This window comes from Camelus bactrianus, chromosome 4, assembly GCF_048773025.1.
Source record: "Camelus bactrianus isolate YW-2024 breed Bactrian camel chromosome 4, ASM4877302v1, whole genome shotgun sequence".
Classification (NCBI taxonomy): domain Eukaryota; kingdom Metazoa; phylum Chordata; class Mammalia; order Artiodactyla; family Camelidae; genus Camelus; species Camelus bactrianus.
In genome coordinates this window covers 1,036,251-1,049,824 of record NC_133542.1, presented here as the reverse complement: position 1 = coordinate 1,049,824, position 13,574 = coordinate 1,036,251, and the positions used below count along the sequence as shown (strand labels likewise).

General features: G+C 40.6%; 1 pseudogene; it reads left to right on the top strand.

Annotated features, from left to right (window-relative positions):
• The window catches only part of LOC141577415 (trafficking protein particle complex subunit 9-like), a 32,381-nt pseudogene extending 19,132 nt beyond the window's left edge, over positions 1-13,249 (top strand).
• Positions 13,250-13,574: the final 325 nt, after the last annotated feature.

Sequence of the window (13,574 nt, the reverse complement as noted above, 5' to 3'; positions counted from 1 at the left end):
TGTGTGCTGTTAGATAGTCTATGATCCACAGAACAAGGACCTGGCTGGTCTGGTGGTCTGCTTTGTAATTCACATGTCTGAAAATGTATCTTGCTCCCCTCACCCCATGACTTCCCTAAAGATACACTAATCCTTTGTACTCATTGTGTATTCTACAATCTCTGCTTCATACTGTCTTTCCCGAAGTTCCTATTACTATCACACAACTGTTAATGAATTTTTCCTTTGATTATACACAATAAATAAGGGTGCAATTGAGAGGCTCGTGGAGTTGGCTCCCTACTCCCTCTCGATTTATTGACTTTTTCCACAGAGACTTGAATAATCATTCCATGTCGTTAAGACATCTGCCAGCCAACCCACAGTTCCAGGTGAGAAGGATGCAGGTTTATCTCTCCTACCCGATGGAGAGAGAGGAGAGAATTGAGATATGCTCCCCATGGTCCCTTCCTGTCCCACGGCCACTGCAGTTCACCTGCAGCCTTCTGGCCTCTGCTCAGAGGGCCTCTGTCCCAGGACTGACTGCAGCTTTTTCTTCCCTTGTCAACATTTCCTGTGCCTTTAAGAAGTTGGTCTCTTCTCTGCAATTCAACCCTGGCAGATGTGATGGTGGTCAGCGTGCTGGTGGGCAGTCCTTTGCGGACTCCCAGGAGACATGCTGATTCTCCTGAGTCTCTCAATCGGGGTTACAGAACAGTCGAGCACCGAAGGAAGCCCATTCACGTGAGGTCAACAGAGCATTTTATCACTTTCATTTTATTTTTAAATTTTCAGTGGAGAAATTATTTGTAGCAAACTGTTCCAGATAGTCGGCCGCCTGCTTTCCTCACTACCATTTCCTTGTTGGCTCTGGTGCTTGTTTTAAGAACCAGGTTTCTTCTCTGGTCATTTGTAGCAGCTGGGCTTGCCGAATCCTTGATCTGCATTTGAAGCAGAATGCTTCTTCCTGATGTGAAACAGATTTTCCTATTTCTGAATATTTCGTGTACACTCAGCAACTGTTTCAAGTGAAATGCTCTTGTCCAATTTCGGTTAACTCACATTTGCTGATCTCCTACTTTCATGCTGAGGGCAGTTTCTTCTTCCTCTAATAAAAGTTAGCAATTTGCATTTACTAGGGAAGGTACTGGCCCGAGGTGCTTTTTTTCTTACCAGTTTTAATACAATTCACCCATTTAAATATACAGTCGTTTTTACTCTATGCCCAGAATTGTGCATCCCATTTAATCTTAGAATATTTTCATTCCCCCAAGAGGAAGCCCCGTATGCATAAGCAGTCATTCCCATCTTCCCCATCCTCCCCCAGCCCCAAGGAGCCACTCTTCTCTCTCTGTGGATTTGCCTGTGCTGGACATTTCATTTAAATCGAGTCACTTCATGTAAGTGGAACCGTCTATTGTGACTGACTTATTTCACACTGAGTAACGTTATCAAAGTTTGTCCACGTTGTGGCCTGGGTCAGTACTCTATGCTTTGCTATTGCTGAATAATATTCCACTGTATGGCTGGGCCCCACTGTTTACCCATTCATCAGGTGATAGGCAATTGGGTTGTTTCTGCTTTTTGGCTGTGATGAGTAGTGTCGCCATGAATATTCCTGTAGGAGTTTTTATGTGGACATTTGTTTTCAGTTCTCTTACGTCTGTGCCCAGACAGCAGAGTTGCTGGGTCATTCAGAAACCAAATGTTCAACTCTCTGAGGACCTGCCAGGCTGTTTTCCAAAGTGGCCACGCTGTGTTACGTCCTCACCAGCAAGGGCTGCGTGCTCCGCTTCCTCTGTGTCCTTATTAGTGCTTTTTACCCTTTTTTTTTATTATAACCTATTGTTGTGAGTGTGAAGCGGTTTCTCCTAGTGATTTTGACTTGATTTCCCTTACAGCTAAAGATATTGAACATCGTTTCTTTGTGCTTATTGGCCATTTGTATATTTTCCTTGAAAAATACCATTTCAGATACTTTATTCAACTTTTAATTGAGTTGCCTTTTTATTGTTGAGTTGTAGGAGGTCCTTTTTTTTTTTTATAGATACAAATTCCTTATCAGATAAATGATTTGAAAAAAATTTCTCCTGTGTGTTGTTTTTCCACTTTCTGGATAGTGCCCTTTGAAGCAAAGTTTTAAATTTTGATGAACTCCAATTTATCTCTGTTTTCTTTGTTCCTTGTGCTTTTGTGGTATTATTTAAAATCTGAGGTATTTTATTTAAAATTTTATATATAAAATAACTTAATTCGTAGGACCGTTCTAGGAGATGGGTGCGGTTGTTGTCCCCAGTGTATGGATAGAAGACTGAGATGCAGAAAATTTCTCTGAAATATCAGTTTCACAGCTACCCAGTGCTGTGGGAGTTCAGACACTCATGTTTGTCCCAAACATCTGTGATCCTCACCACCATGCTCCACTACTGCCTGGAATCGTTAATGAAAACGTCTTTCCTTTTTTGATTCCTTGTTAGTTTGCTTTCTCATTGGGGACCTCATCTCCTCATTTTCCTTTCGGATATCAGTGTAGATTTATTTTAGGTCTCATGTAGGCAGAAGCATTTCTATCAGTTAACTTCTTTATTACTCACTCTCCAGTGATGAATGTTGCTAGTTGACCTAATCAAGTCATGCTTAATTCTTTCCTTCTCATGACACTAAAAACAGTCATGACTTACAGAATGCTAAAAGCAGAAAGTACTTGATTGATTTTATTTTGCTACCCAATCAAACCAATCAAATAAAAACCCGCTGTTGACACAGATTATAAGCCCTCCAGGATAGGGTCACTGTCTTCCTTGTGTTTCATTTATTTGGTCACAGTGTCTGGATAGTGCCTTGCTGTTCAGCAGTTTTGTTAGGAAACGGTGCTCGTGAATCATTGTAAGGACAGAATTTTGACAACAGACTGTGTTGTTCATTTCACAAGGGAAAAGATAATATAGAAATACTGCTCAGATCTATTTTAAAATTAAGCTTGGAATTTTGAGAACAATTCAAGAAACCATACAAAGATTTTTCACTAATTTTAGATCTATCTTAAACACATTATGGTTACATAGCAGAGTAACTTATCAAGTAGATTTGACAAGAGGAGTGTATTATTGATTTTTTATTTTAGTTGAAATATTCTATCTGGGATAAAGTAATCAGTGCCTATAAATGAACAAATATGTTTGTATTTCTATGCAACATGGGAGCAGACTTCATATGTTTCTATATAATATATATGACTGTGTGTTTTAATCTGTCTGTCAGTGTTTTTATAGTTTTTCAGCAATGTTGTAACATTAGAATTCTAAGAAATTCACTCCCGATACTACTGCAGTTTGTACTGTGTATCCTGTCTTATGTATGGGATTCCACTGTCCCCTAAGTGAGGAATTTCCTCTCCTATTGAGTTAGAAGCAGATTTAAAGGAACTGTGATTTCTAGGCGTTTGCTCTCCATGTGTTTGCCCTTGGGTGTCAATCACAATTTTCCCTTTCTTGAGTTTTCATTGTTCAATTAGAATTTTTGAAAATAACTATTAATATGTTTCACTAGTCTCCCTAGAAACTTGATGTTTTTGTGCTTTTCAGTTTTCAATTTATGAAAATTGTAAATGCACACTTGTTTTTAAGTAGTCCTTTTTCACTAGATATTTACCTCTTTATAGTTAAAATAATTTTTTTCCCAATGAATGAATCACTGTGCATGTTTTACAAGATACCTTACTTTTTATTTTTCTTATTCTAACAGGTATATTCATTGTAGAAAATTTTGAAAATAAGGATAAACCCAGTAATAACTTAAAAATGGCCTCTAATCTCACCTGGAGATACAGTTGTAAGGTTTGAAATTGAGAATTACAAGTCCTCTCATTTTTTTCTTTTTTTCAAGTACGTTTTGGTTACTGAGTCCCTCGAATTCCCATATGAATAGTAGCAGCAGCTAGTCAGTTACTGCAGAGGAGCCCGCTGGGATTGTGATCGAGACCACGTTGAGTATACAGATCGCTCTGGGGAGCACTGCCATCCCAAGAGCGTTGTCATGTGATCCAGGAATGTGCGTGGTGTGTCTGTACAGGTATTTAGGTCTTCTTTAATTTTTTTCAACAATGCGTAGAGTTTACATAGTATTATTTTACCTTATTTTTTTGCCTTTATACTGAGTACAAGTGTGCAAGGTACCAGGATCAGAATTGTATTATAGCCCCGCCACTTGCTGCCACCATGGACGCTGCACTCTTGCTTTGCCCTGTGTAAAATCTTGCACAAAATAGGACCTAAGTAACTCTCTCTTGAATGAATGATTATATGATAGCTGGATGATGCTGGAGAGTCCTTGTGATGATGTCTTTTTCCCAGACTTTCCCCTCTTCTTAACTATGCCTTTTCTCTTCCTTTCCTCCAGCCTGGGTTTCAGCCTGCCTGTGGCATTGATTTTCCCTGAGTGTGTACTCTTCCTTTAACTAGTTCACGATAATGTTTCATGCGGGCTATGAAAACTTGCTAGATGTCAAGAAATAGCAAATTCACTGCATGTATTTTTAGTCTGTGGTATTATATTATCCATTGAAATTAAATCAGGCTGACCCCCTGAGCCCTCCCCTGAGCTCTTTTCTCCTTCCTACGGGTGATACTTCTCTGGTTGCTGTCTGTGCCCTTCTCCCAGACTTGGTTTTGGAGTTGAGTAAGTCACCATCAGTGGAGCTCTCTCTTTAAAGATGAAGAGAACATTTGCTCCTTCTCCCTGGTTGGGGACTGGATGAGATGAGGTAACAGATAAAGAATGGAGCCCCATCTCATTCTGACCCCCGCTCTTTCCGTTCCTTTCTCCAGGGGAAAAGAGTACAATTCAAAAATATAAAGATTGTGAGCTAATGAGATAGACAAGACAACCGAACATTTGTTAAATATCTTTTCATGCCGGAAACAAATGTATTATACACACAAAAAGCACACAAATCACGGTAGTACTGCGGTTACAAACGTGGGTCCGAGTTCGAGTCCTGCTCTGGAGTGACCAGTCCTGTGAGATGGAGAACTGTTAGGTCGGCTTAGCCTCTCCCGGACTTGTTTTCTGTCCTGCAGAGATGGGGCTCGCTAGGCGGCCCTCTCCCGTAGAGGTGCTGTGGGGTGTAAATGGCGCGCGTCGGCAGCCCGAGCACAGCTGCTCATTCCTCGTAAGGGCAGGATAGCATCGCTTTTGCGGTGACAGCTTTATGACCGTCCCGTGTAGACTCTTAGTGCTCCGAAGGGATGCCTTGTGGTTTGGAGATGGGATTCTCACTTCTGTAAATACCCAAGGATTGTGTTATTGGGCCGTGCTGATTTGAATCTATTCTTTAGAAAGTACATATTGTAGATATATTTTTCAAGCATGCATGCTTTTTTCTTTTATTATTTATAGTTCTACCCTCTCATCTCTTGGTGTGACTTTTCATGGAATCCAGGAAACAGTCCTAAGCCACCTGCCTCTTCACACTTCTCCGTGGTGGTTTTCTTCCCTGACTAGAAGAGGGTTCTGCATAGGAAATTTTCTTTGTTCCCCTTTTCTTGGAGTCACTCTGTCTCCCCAACTCTCACCTGTCCATCTGTCCATTACTCTACCCACTGATTCTTCTGACTTGTTCCAAAAAGCATTTCAGGAAGCTTACAGAAGAACAGATACCAAATTAACAGGTGAGAAAATGGGGCCAAGTTCAGACAGTGAGGCTAGGAGGCGAGCCTGTGTGAGAGTTGCAGGCGTGAGACACGCGCCTCAGCCCTGTGACTTCTAAGATCGACAGCAACAGTGTGCCTGAGGCTCCCAGCAGACACAGGGAAACAGGGTTTGTGGGAGATGCTCACTGGCTGTGAAATAAATAAGTGGCTTAGGAGATGCCCAGCCTTTCCAGCTACTAAGGCTTAGGAGAATATGTTGAGTTTCTTCCAAAATCAGAGTATTGCATCTTTTCTTTTTTCAGAGTTCTATGTATAGTTGGTTACATTCTATACCTGGAAATTTCTCCAAAACTGCTTCCCACGTGAGTCCCATGGCTCGGGAATGGGGTGGTTCTGCTCATTGACGGGTGTAGGCCAGAAACAGAAAATGACAGCCTCAAAGGAGCCTGGGATATGTCAGTTATGTTTTGTCAGTGCTGTAGATTTCAGAAAACGCTTTCACCGTTTCTCTCCATCTGAGGTGGCAGCGTGCTCTCTTAGCAGCATCAGGAGCTCAGGGCCACGGGATGGTGGGGGCTGACTGCACTGCTATCAAGACAGCTGTGCCAGTCACTGCAGGCGTGGTGATTTTACATAGTGCATTTCATGTTCTTTAATAGGTTTCAACAGGTAGTTAATTAACTGAGTTAATTAACATTTAAGAAATATGATGCTTTGTTGAAAAGACAGTTATAGGCAGAATATAAGTTGTGAACACTTTAAAAACGGTTTCATTACTGAAATTTTAGTAGGGAAGATTTAGTTTATCTTATTTACACCTCTCTTCAAAAGTAACAAAGTAACAAGACAGAAAAAGCAGAGGATGATTTCTGTTCTTCCTCTCGGCTTGCAGGTGCCCTCACCTCCAGTGGCATCCATCCAGACACCAGCACTGACACTGGCCGTGCTCAGAACTGCCTCAGCCCTGAAGACACAACTGACAAATAGAAGGGGGCTACGCCCTATGACAGCAGGTGCTCTCACTTTGTGGGTCCTTATGTAACTGCACGATGTTAATCAGGATCGCCCATTCTACACTGTGTGACGCTGCTGCCGTGTCTCCTAGTTATTTCTGTAAGTACTAGTGTAATTTTTTCAATGTGTGGTACTAGACATCTAAAAATGCTTTTTTCAGATGAAAAATAATGTGTATTTAATATAATAAGTCTGAAAAATGGGACAAAAGTGTCTATCCTGGTCCCACTACTCAGAGATAATAATTAACACTTTAACATCTATTTTTTGTTCTTTTCATCAGTGTGTATTACGTCTGTCATAAAAACCAGCGAGCACTCTGTGCCTGTTTACTGTGTGGAGACCTCCATTTTCCATTCTGCTTATTACATGTTTTTCTACAGTATTCTCTCTCCCCTGGCATGATTTTTAATGACCAGTATAGCATTCTGTCTTGTGGAGGCATCGTCCATTTTACTTCGGACTTAAATAAACTTTTAAATTCCAAGTATATTTAACTGAAATACTGAAAAGAGATCTGTGGTGGTACCGAAAGACCCCTACATCCCTTCCCCTTTTTTTCCTGAGAGTAAAAACTGCTGACAATGTGGTGTATATATTTCATGACCTTTATGCCTGTCATATATATATACACATACATACATGTATATGAGAAATCTATGTATATGTGTGTGTATATATGCTTTATTGAAAAATAAGGCCATACTATATGTTTTGTGCAGCTCGGTTTATTCACTGAGGTGTATATCATAGACGTCCTCCCACTCCAGACTCACCCGGTCCTTTCAGATAGAGTAGAGGGGTCTCCTGATGTGCAGTAGATTTGGTCTCTTGTGTAAGGACACCTTTGGTGGGAGAGTACTGTGGACAAGGCCTTGGACCACACCAAAACGCCTGCCCCTTAGTGCCCACAGCTCGCCTTGATTTACCTCATCATTGTCTTGATGGTGGATACTTAAGTTTTCTCCATTTTCCACTGTCAGAAAGGGTGTTTGACTGGCGTCCTTCTTGTACAAATATTCCTGTGATCTTGTATGAGTATTCCTTTAGTTAAGGTTTCTGGAAATTTAGTCCCTGTATGTGACAATTACATACATCACAGGCTCCTTTCAAGTGACTCTAGAAATTCCTTCTCCTGCGGGGAATGAAAAGATGTAGAATAACTTATGTAACCAATTCTCTATCGCTGGATATGATTTCACTTCAGCTTTTCTTCCCACCATTGTAAAAAGTGCTGTGTAAATGCTCTGATGAGTACATCTTTTTGAACTGATTTTTTTTCTAAACGAAACGATTCCTAAAATGGAGTTCAGTCTGTGTGTACACACATTTTTCAGAGTTTACATATCCATTGACACGTCGTCCTCCAAAAAGATCGCTCAGTTTGTTCTCTCAAAGATGGACACTACCTAGAATATTTTTTAAAAACATTTGCCAATATGATGAGCAAAATTGCTTTTTCATTGTTTTAGTTTGCACTTGATGACTAGTGAGGTATTGAGCATTTTTCACTCATTAGCCATCTGACTTTTAAAAGGTGAATGATCCCTTTTGTCCTTTGCACACATTTAAGTGAGGGAGCTTCTTGTTGCTTTGTGACAGCTCTTTGTATGTTATGAACATTAACCCCTTGTCTTCATTAACATGTATCACAGAGCTTTTTCTTGTCATTTCTTGCCTTTCATTTTGTTCAGTAGGTTTATTTTTGTTGTGGCCGAAAATAATCTTAAGACAGTAAATGTCTTCTTTTTGGGTTTTATCCTTGATAGTATTCTTAGAAATACTTTCTTATAATGGTATATATCTCCTCTGTAGGATTTTTTAATCTCTATGATGGAGATGATAATACTACTTGTTATAGTGACGAGAAGTTGAATTACTATGAGCAAAGAGTTGTATTTGCTGTTATTAGTACTTTCTAATATTTACATCACTATCTGTAATTTTTCTTGTGGTCATTATGACTGGAATAGAATTTGTTTTTTCCAGGTGATTCTCTGATTGTCCCAAGACAATTATTGAATTCATACTTTGCTCTTTGATTTGAAATCCCACCTGTAAAAATATTTATGTACACTAGAGTCTCTTTTTGAGCTCATGGTTTATTTCTGTCAGTCTTACTTTCTTACTCCAGTGCTATATCTTACATATTGTAAAAATTTATTTAATATATGACAGTGCGATTTTTTTATTCTTTTTTCCATCCCCAATTTTCTTGTCTAGTATTATGACTTTATTATTCCTGAAGAGTTCCAAAATATTTTGCTCAAGTTAAAAAAAAAACAGATAAGAGCTGTCATGGGATTTTTAAGTAAGTTTTGAATTATCTTTAAGAGAACGTTCATCTTTACAAAACTGCTTTCCTCCATACAATATGTTGATGTCTCTGCATTCACACTTCTTACTTTACCCCTCAGTACAGTCCTGTGTTTCTCCATGTACAACATGGGCATTGTTTTTGAGTTTATTCCAGATTATTGTTGATGTTTTTGTTAATTTTGTAAGTGAGAATTTTTGCTATTATATATTTTAACTGTTAAAACTGACACCTAGGAAGGCAGATTCAATTTGTAAATAATCACTTTGTAACTTGTCATTTAAAATTGTAGGTATTAAGTACTTGTTACAGAATACTTTCTTTTCTGTTTTTAAAAATTTGTTTCCAAGATTCTCAAAATGGTCATAGCTAAGTAGTATAGGTGGGGAGACAGATGGAGAGAGGTAGTGTGGCTCATGTACAAACTGTGAGCACTTTCATGGCTGCCTTTATGCTGGAAAAGCCACTGAAGAGCCCAGGTAAGACCAGGGGTGGCTTTGTACGCACTTGAAAGCCAGCTTTCCTGTCTGTATGGAGAAGCCTGGTGAGTGAGGCAGGTATATGATCAAGGTCGAATGGAGGTTATTGGCTGCACAGAGCACTGTGTCTGTGAGAACAGGAGACCATCGCCATGGGAAATGCTTGGTGCCAGGAACAATGCAGGGAGCTGGGAAGCCTGTCTGTTAAGGATTTTCCAGCCCTGGGAGTGGGAAGATCAGACTCTCCATTCAGATCTGAGTTTGAATTCATCCTCTTTAGTTTACTGGTCCTCTGACTTTTCTCAAGTTATACATCCTCTTTGAACTCCTGTTTTCTTGTCTCTCAAAACAGGAGAATTACGGCCTGCTGCTAGAGTGTTTGATCAGGGTAAATAATTTGTGTCTATAAGATGCCATGTACAGTCACAATCTCAGTGAGAAATGGGCTGTCGCCTCTTCTTCTGCAACTCAGTGCTTGACGAGACATAGGGGAAAGTCAGTCCCTAATTTGTGTGTGATGCAAGTAGGAACAAAATTAAAGTCTTGCCTTTCCCTAGTAGTATTCTTACTCCTTTGCTTCATTTACTTCTTTCCTCCTTTCCTTTCCCCTTTCCCCTCCTCCATCAAAAGATCCTGGGACTCTCTCAGAACACTAGATTCAAGTTACTTTAAAGGTTGGCTCATCCTCATGAAATGACAGTAACATAAAAAAAATCTGTACACATCCCAGAATGCATTGTATTTGATTTACACACACACACACACGTGCACACAAACACACACACAATCAGGCTACCTCCCACTTTCAGAGGGAGAAGGAACACTTTTTCTGAGTTTTCATTCACTGAGCGTGAGAACAAAGTCTCTTAGGCAGACTTTCACCAGCCTTCGTGCATGTTGTTTTTAATTGGATTTCTGCTTTTTGGCCATAGATATAGTATCCTAATAGAAGAGAGAAAGTGAAGACATAGACATTCTGCTGAGATATTGGTGTCATCATATTTGAGTTGGAAATGGCTTAAGACAGCATAGAGTCATAAATTTTTATGGGTGAGAATCCATGATGGTGTAACTTGGACAAGAACCTGGGTCTTCTGCCATCTTGTCCATGTGGGTGAAGAGGCAACTGGGTGGGGGATGGCAGGGATCTTTCTTGCTTGAGTTCCATGGTCTTGCTAGTTTTCATTGCTCAGCTGCCTTTAGTTTATGTCCAGGAGGCCTCTCATGGGAAGGTCACTCTGTCCTGATAGATTGTTTCTTATCAGCAAAAAGCTCTGGACCCACTCATATTTCCCAGAGTTTTCTGCTGACCTGCTGACACTTTATATAAATGAGACCTAAGAAACTACTGAATATAAAATCCTTATTGTTATCGTTTGCCCTCGAGTTCCATAGGAATGGGGTGCTGTCTCAGGCTGTCTAAAGCTAGATCTGAACAAAGATAGGGTGATAGGCTGTGCTGCTGGACCTCCACAGTCGAAGGGGATTTCCACCTTAGTTTTTAGAATCAGGCAGATGAGTTCAAATATTGCCTTTACCAGTAATTATCTTTGTGACTTGGGGGAGAAACTGTACTTTTTTGTGTCCAATTTTCTTTGTAAATAAGTTCAGTATTTATTTTAAGGTTTCTGTTTTAGAATTGAAAGAGCTAATTCCCTCATTTATACCTAAAATAGTGATCGCGTGGTTCTATGCTGGTGCCTTGGAGGTTGATTACTCTGGGACTCGGCAGTGAGAATGGGGGTGGTGGACCCCTGGATAATAGAGCTTATATTCCAGAATATGCTTGTAAAAGACTGGATGTGCAGTGGATTTTTAGTAAATATCCACTCCTTTCCTACTCTGCTTTGATTGTGTATATATCTTTATACTAATATATGAACAATTTTTATTGCAATTTAAATATCTTTGTAGTATTTACAATATGTAGCTATAAAAAATAGGTGAAATAAAATGATTTGACTTTTATTTTCTTTTCAATAATCAAAACAAAATAAAATAGAAAAGAACAAAGTTTTGAAGGAGAAGAAATAATTTTATTTCCATGGAATCAATTCCGTATAATAGGTTTTTTGGTCGTGTTGTTAAACAGCATATAAAATTGATTGGTTGTGACATACTGGAAATGAGGAAACAGTGGAGACATACTACCTCTAATGCAGTCATTTATTTACCAAGTCCAAACTCGTTCTGCTTGCTGCATGACAGGCCAATAAATCGGGAGATGAGCTTTTGGAGTAAGGAATAGTGACTTTATTTGAAAAGCTGGCAGACTCAGAAGATGGCATACTGATATCCAGGAGAACTCTCTTCCCCAAGTCAGAATTCAGTCTCCTTTTATACTAAAAAGTGGTGGGGGTGTGGTTGGTTGTTGCAAACTTCTTGCTGTACGAATTGATTTCCTTGGAATCCTTTGTTCTTGCAGCTGTCCATGTGGGTCAAATCATGGCACCCCTGTAAAACCTCAAAAAAACAAAGTTTATTCTTTATTTTGCAACTTGCCATCTCTACATAAGTGTAGAAGAGCTAACATCCTTAAAGATCAGAGCCCGCAGAATAGGCCCTCCTGGATATTTCAGGCTAAAGGCAACTTTCTTTTACAAAAGGTGCAGAGATAACAAGTCTTAGCCTAGAAAACAGGGTACAGGCTTAAAGACAAACGAACACATCTAACATGGAGTCAAATTTGTTCTTTTCTATTACAATTTCTTTTTCCACCTCATAGATAATTTTAGTAAGAAACATGAGCAATTTTTTTACTTTTGCTTCTTAATAACGGATAAGTGGCCCAACTAAAGTTTTGTGAACAGGGATGCTGTGCGGGCATAGGGGTCACAGCAAATTCTTGTTGGGGGTGGTCGACCCTGCAACATGTCTGATGCCCTGTGAGTGTTGGTGAGAGTCCCCCTAACCAGGGGCTCTCTTCAGGAACCACCATGTGGGCATTGACCTCTGGAGACTTCTTTTTCAGCTGTAGGAAATTTTTTTAGATGCTGTGATGAAAAAATCACTCCAGCTGGGGATAATCAGGGACTAAAGGAAGGGGAAAAGGGCTTGGAGTAGTGTAGAAGAGAAGGACAGAAGATCAGGGAGCCTGGGGGCTTGGGGGCGGGGCCTCGGGGGAGAGAGTAGCAGAGGTGGGGAGGGGCCCGGCTCCAGAACTAGCTCCTGCACCTTTCCCTGCACCCAAGCCTCACAGCTTTTAATTGGGCCCAAGACTCTTTCCTGTCTGGATGTCACCCTGGGCAGAACGTTGAGAATTGAAGGTAAGGGGTGGGCAGCACTCACCTAGGGGGTCACTGAGGACTTTGGTCAAGTCCACAGTGCCTTTTCTAGTCATGTGTCTTCACCTGTTCTTTATCTCAGGATCTGAGAAGCAGGAGCAAGGAACTCAGGGAGAGATCCAGGAAGACATCTGACTCTGTTAAGAGACGACAGTCACAGCGACACGGGGAGCGAGGACACTTGCAGCAAAGTAAAATGACTTCACAACTATTGCATCAGAGCTGCAGGTGTGAGAGAGCCTAAGCCTGTCTCAGAGTGCAGGGGACAAGAGGAAAGGAATGGTAAAATTAACACTGACAATTGAAATTTTGTTAAATAGCCTGCTAATATTAATTGTATCAAATGAATGTATGCAGGTGTATTTCTATGATCATTTATAGGTACACACAACCCCACCAGCCCCTCTTTCTCCCATCGGGGATGGGCTTTCTCAAGCACAGTGCCCCTCCTGGTTGAGTGGGCCACGCTGCGGGTCCTCGCCTGGGGCCAGGCTGCTGCAGGACACTGAGTCCCCGAGGCACGGCCTGGGAGAAATGACAGGAACATCTCTGCTCATAACTGAGAGCCTCCATTTCCCCCTGCAGTGTAAGAATGCCGGTGACTGAGTTAGAAGCATGCATCCAACCCGTCCTTCCGTGTCATCACCATCTAGAATCGGTGCCTGAATCTTCTGAATTTCTCCAGAATGTGGTTTAAAATCACCTTCGACAATTGAGTGTGTGTCCTCTTACAAGTGGAGGAATTGCTGCCGTTTCCCTGGAACTTACTCACCACTAGTCCATCTGATTTTTCTGTGCTAGGATTCAGTATGGCATGCTAAAAATTCTGCAGTCAGATCTTGAAACACTG